The sequence below is a fragment of the Solea senegalensis genome, linkage group LG18, assembly GCF_019176455.1.
Source record: "Solea senegalensis isolate Sse05_10M linkage group LG18, IFAPA_SoseM_1, whole genome shotgun sequence".
Taxonomy (NCBI): Eukaryota; Metazoa; Chordata; class Actinopteri; order Pleuronectiformes; family Soleidae; genus Solea; species Solea senegalensis.
Window position 1 is genome coordinate 19,300,932 of NC_058041.1, and position 5,980 is coordinate 19,306,911.

At 39.8% G+C, this 5,980-nt stretch overlaps 1 long non-coding RNA gene across 1 annotated transcript; it reads left to right on the top strand.

The window, feature by feature from the left end:
* The first annotated feature begins 316 nt into the window (after nt 1-316).
* On the top strand, nt 317-1,040 carry LOC122759478. The gene is made up of 2 exons (XR_006358264.1): nt 317-634; nt 710-1,040. It is a non-coding gene; the product is annotated as an uncharacterized LOC122759478 (long non-coding RNA).
* Nucleotides 1,041-5,980: the final 4,940 nt, after the last annotated feature.

Sequence of the window (5,980 nt, forward strand, 5' to 3'; positions counted from 1 at the left end):
GTATTTATTTTAAAAAAGCAAATGGCAGTAAAATGTCAGAGTGGAGAGAGAAAACATGAAGATGTGATAAATGACGAGTGATAATAATATATATGTTATTATACAAAAACCTCCCACTGTTTCCTGTTTTTACCTCCACCTCTCCACAGCTCCACACCAGGGACGTGTGATTACAATTAAACGCGTTAACACAGAAACATCATTAGTGCGGGAGACAACGACGACAAACCCGGAGTCGCTGTGACAACAATAATCTCCCGCTGATGCAACAACTCCATGTGGGAAAAGACACTTTGGGGGTTTTGAGTGACTGCAAACGAGTGTCCTCACATTCACCTCACTCCTCCAGGAAAACACTTTATATCCTGCTTTCTAATTCAAGACACTTACTTTATGTGCAGGTTAAATTTAGACGCCTTAATGCTGCAGCAGCAGCAGCAGCAGGACGTACAGTGGTGAGAGTTAATGAGGAAGAAGAAGAAGAAGAAAAAAAAGGCTTTAATTTGACTGGTGATGGCGTTAAGACTCGTTCACGCTGCTGAGTTACGAGCTAATTAAAAAATTAACAGGAGTTTGACAGTTTTTACCGCCGCGTCTGACTCAGCGACAGAATCGCTGATTAAGTTTGATGCACGTGAGTGGTTTTATTATTATCGTGTACAAACGACGTGTATTTGCATTTTTGCTAATCTCTGCTGAACGATCGCAGGAGCCGAGGAAAGGACAGGACAGGCGTGGACGTTAACAAAAGGGTGTTTTCTGCAATAAATGAGAGATAATTCAAAGTAACTCATAATAACATGGTTTACAGTCACTTTTACAGCATCATTTTATTGTGATTTTTGTTTTATTCTAAATCTTTTAGTCATTGCACTAGTTTCAATCAATTTTTCCTTGGTTTTTATATTAATTACTGTATTTATTTTAGAATATTTATTTTGAAAATTTGAAGTGTTAATTTTCATGACTGAGAAAAATCTGATTTTGGCCACCAAATGTAACATTTAGCCAATAAACTCCTACTTTCTTACTCATTTAAATCTGGTTTTGTGGTTGGTATCATATTTTTCTGTATGGTGACAAAGACAGCAGAGATTATTTAAAAAAAAGAAAGAAATATGTTAACACTTTAACTTCTTAGAATATATGGTATGCCGATCTATTGTTACGCAGATGACTGTCAGATTCATGTTCCTTTACACCAAAAATGATGTAAACTCTGTCAAATGACATCAAAGCTGGCATGCAATTGCATTTTATTGATTTTAATGACAATAAATAAGCAAATAATCTTTAAAAAAATACATGTAATATATGGAAACCTTTGGACATTTTCACCTCATATAAAACCTTCAGTTTGAAAATGGAACCTGATTTTTAAACATGTCTGATATCTATTATGTTTGCTATACAATTGAGGCAGTTAGCAAAACAATAAAATAAATAAATCAGTATGTTCTGCATTTGCCTTTAAAAGTGAAGTTAGACTGTATAATTAATAAACAACTGAACATTTTTATGTAATTACCCAATACTTAAATACATTAGCTCAACTTAAAATGAACGAATGAGCATTTCAAATGTAACTAACATACTAAGTAACATGGAAAATGAAATGTACTGCATGTTTTTATTAATGGTTGAGACATTGAATGAGGAGTTGTAATCATAAAATGATCTCAATGTTTTTGATGCTAAAGGCAGAAAACAGGGAAATACATGGGAAATGTGGTTTTAGACTGTTGTTTCTACAAACTAACAATATTGTAGGGTGTCTCTTCAAAAAGATTAGGATTTAACTAATAACAATTAATTTCCATATGATTACACTGTATTTAGTACTCAATGGTAATTCTACGACTCTATTTTGTCCAATTTTAATAATATTCCATAGACATATCTTTGCATTTCTGTGTAATTAATGATAACATTTTAAATGAAAGATCTACACATTGATAATTATAGGTTAAAAGATGTATTTAGTAAATGTTTTTCTTATTGGATGAGAAAAAAATAGTTGTACACAATGTAGTAATATGTTCAATAATGACTTTAAATGAGTTACAACCACAGAAAGATCTTAATATTTCTGCTGCTGAGAGCAAAACAATGAAGGGAAATAAATGAGAGATGTGATGGTGACAGATTTATGTCCCTGCTTGTATGGACCATTGTTTATGTAAATTAATGACAGTGTAGGTGAAGTCAATTTGTTGCAGACAAGGTTGGTATTTCATGGATAAAATCAATTTTTCCGGCTCTGGTTCATGCTTCATCCGCTGCACATCGACCATTTTCATCGTCCAGACACAGCGGAGCTGAAACGATGAAAATGTAGATTCATCTCACGTTCACATTCACCGGTGGCAGCGAACGGTTGCTTTCGTCGTTAACGTAAAAAATAACCCGGCAGGTTTTGGCAGTAGTCGTTAAAGTCAGTAAAGTGTCAGGCGTCACGTTGACGAACGCTAATCTCACGCCGTGTAATTGAGCTGATTTGCATAAAGGAATAAAGGTGGGGGGTGAGTAACGCGCGTGGGTGAAAAACGTGCGCTAAATGAAAGTGTCACGGTGAGACAGATGCTTTTGAGCCGGTGAGACAGGGACTTTAACAAGATGCCCGCGGCCTCGCTCCAGTTGTCCTTAATGGGATGGAACAGATGCCTTATGGGTAAACGGGTGACTCACAGAATCGCCCTTTAGCACTATATGAATCGGCTGTAGTGAACGAAGGAGGGTGTTGTGTGTCTTCACTTTCTGTGTGTTAAATGTGCACAACTGTGGCCATTAGTGTTTAAAACCGGTACTGCAATAAAGCGGTAGACGATGACTGACAAAAATAGACATATGAACAGATCAGGACTATTTTTTTTGTGATTAATACGTGATCAATCAAGTATGTTCCCATTCAATTTTGGTAAGAATCTACCCACTGATTAGGTTGAACCTGGGTCTTCTTGCTGCAAAGGCAAGAGTGCTACTACGCCAACCGTGTGGCCCCTTAAATACTCCCACTCTCTTTAAATGGGCAAAACTGTAAAAACAAACTGCAATATCTCTGTCAAAGTCTCATCGGATTTGAACGTAATTTAGTATGTTGCCCTGTCACAAGTGTTTGTCATGTGTTAAGTATGCAGAAGACGTGTGCCAGCCCTTGCTCCTGATTGGTGGCTCTGGTTCCTGCCTGGTCTTCCTCCACCAATTCACCTGCCTGCCTCGGCCTGCCTGCTCTCCTGCCCCGTGATTGGGTCACCCGGCTCCAGCTTCACCTACCCAATCCTGCCTCAGCTCGTTTAGTCACACCTGTTAAGAATCAGCAGCAGAGAGTCACTCGGGGGCACTGTGCTTGCATGTAAGCAGTTGGCCCCTTTGTCGCTCTGTTTTGGTAGCAGCTTTTGAGTATTCACTTTGAGATTTGTGAGTTTTGACTGTTGTGAGTACTAGTTTGTTTGTTAGCCACTTTGGCTCGGCCTGCGTGCCAGACTTTGAGTTAAACTATTCCTTTTTGTTTTAAGTGCGTGTTCTCTACGTTGACGGCCCTGAACCTGTATTTTGTTTAGTGCCAAACCCTGTCCTTGTTACATCATACTCAGCGGTGCTATTCCCAGTTTGGTGTTTTGGTTTTGATGTGTTTTTGGTATTTTGATTTTGGGAATAGCCGCCTCTTACCTTGGTTTATTGTGATTGATTTATGTTAAATTTACCTTCCATATTAATAAAACCAACTAATTTTTGCTAAACCAATTCCATCTGGTTATTCATGGTATTTCCCCTTCCCCAACGAGTTAGGGTTGTAACATATGTGTATGCAGGATCCCACACTCTACTGTCGGATTAAATTTAATCTGGATCTAATTTAGGTTACGAGGTTGGACGTCTAGTCCCTGAGACGCAGGTGTCCCATGTACAGTGTGGCTCTAATCTAAATTTTTGTGGTCCGGAACAAACAGCAGCAACACTGAGGTGCATATTCACACAACTTGGTGTCCACATCTTCTCCTCACATTTATTCAGTTAACCCCAGGGATTATTTAATTCAGCTCCCTCTAATTCAACAATTAACAAATGACCGTTAACAATCCTGTGGCTCCGAACCTTTAAGACCTGAAATGTTTCTGAATCCTCATCTCACAGAGATTCCATGGTTTTTATCACAACCATGGAATAACCATGGATAAATGAAACATATTTTGTCACTTTTAAATAAATATGTACATGTGTATGCAGAGCAGCACAGAGGAAATTGACTTGTCAGACAGTCAGTTATATGACTAATAGTTGTTAGCCATTTAATGCAGGATGACTCATCGTGCAACAGCTTTCACATCAACACACTGAGTGGCGGGTTGAGAGGGAAAAAGCAAAAAATATGTTTTCACCAAATTAAGGAACTCATTTCCGTTTAGTTTAGAAGAAAACAAAACAAGTCTCACACATGGTTTCGTGAACGTACATAAAAAGTAAAAAAAAAGAAATTTAGCTGACGGACCATAAAAGCCAATATTTTTGTGTACTACAAAAAAAAACGAAAACAAGAACATAACAATTATTTATTTGACCTTTACTTAACCAGGTAAAGTCCCATTGAGATCGAGATCTCTTTTACACTTTAAAGGTGACATAGAATGCTTGTATCACACATATATGTTAGTTATGGAGGTCTACTTACATATATTAACTTGTTTTCATGATTAAAAACCTCCTAATCGCTGCAAACGAGCCGATCAAAATATCTCCTCACTGACGCTCTCGTCAGCCTCGCTGTTTCAGACCAAAACCACACCCCCAGAACGTGGACTGTGTTGTGATTGGCCAGCCAACGAGAGCTTTCCCACTGTCCTGTGATTGGCCAGGTACCTGGAAGTGACGTAATAGGTAGGCCAGCTCTCAGATACACAGCTCCCCCTCTGGCACGGTGGATGCTCTGCATCTCAGCAGCTACAACGAGAGTAGTTCTTCTTCTTCTGCGGTTGAATGTATGCAACCGGATGTGCCCGGACTAGTGCCCGCACCAGGAGGCGCTACGGTGGTGAGAGGAGTGGTGAGGATTTCTGATGATGACATCAAATTAAGGAAGTGCCGATCCACTTCACAGAGCCCAGGAAAACAATACAACACTATTTTCTCAGCAGTGGCTGAACTGTTTGTTCTGAAACTTTAGGGTTTCATAAACGAGGTAATGACGCAGATAAACACACAAACGCAGCGTTAATTGGAGCTTCCGGTCTATGTCGCCTTTAACACAAGTCATAATAAATACAAGTTCAAACCCAGGTCTTTCCATTGGCCAAAGTGCTTTACACAGACATGACATAAAAGACAGTAAGACAATAAAAAATGGTAAAAGCCAAAGAGAAAAACTGGGTTTTAAGAGAGGACTTAAAAAAACGCCTGATGTGTGAAGGTCCACATGATTCCTCTTTGTCTCAAGCCCTTGGTATACTTCCACATCAGGTCCTGTAGTATCCCACTACACTACCAGGTGGTGGTACAAGTCTGGACGCATTCCTACCAAAGAAGAAGAAGAGAACATGTTTGGTTCGAGCGTCTCGTCAGCTGAAAGGTCCATCGGGGTGTTGGCTGGTTTGAGGCTTGGATGACTTTCCTGACGACTTCTTCTATTGTCGAAATGTGAGCGGGGCTTAATACTCCACCTACTGGTGGGGCGGATATTCACACCAAAGGCACCCAACACGCTCTATACGCACGGTTCCAAAATCTGGGCAATTCGCATCATGTGCACAGGATTGCGCATTGGGTATGCCAGAGGGCCTTTAGGGACCACTAACAATTACTGATTTGCCGACCTGAGAGAGCATGAGGGTGCGTACGACTGAGGCAGGTCGGACAGATACTGTGGGACGAGACCAGGAAGTTTGTGAACCAACTGTAGTTGAGCAACCCATCCTCTACTAGAAACCTTCCTAGAATTGGGGACTCAAACCAGGTCAAAGGTAACCTCGAATTTCCCATTCCACTT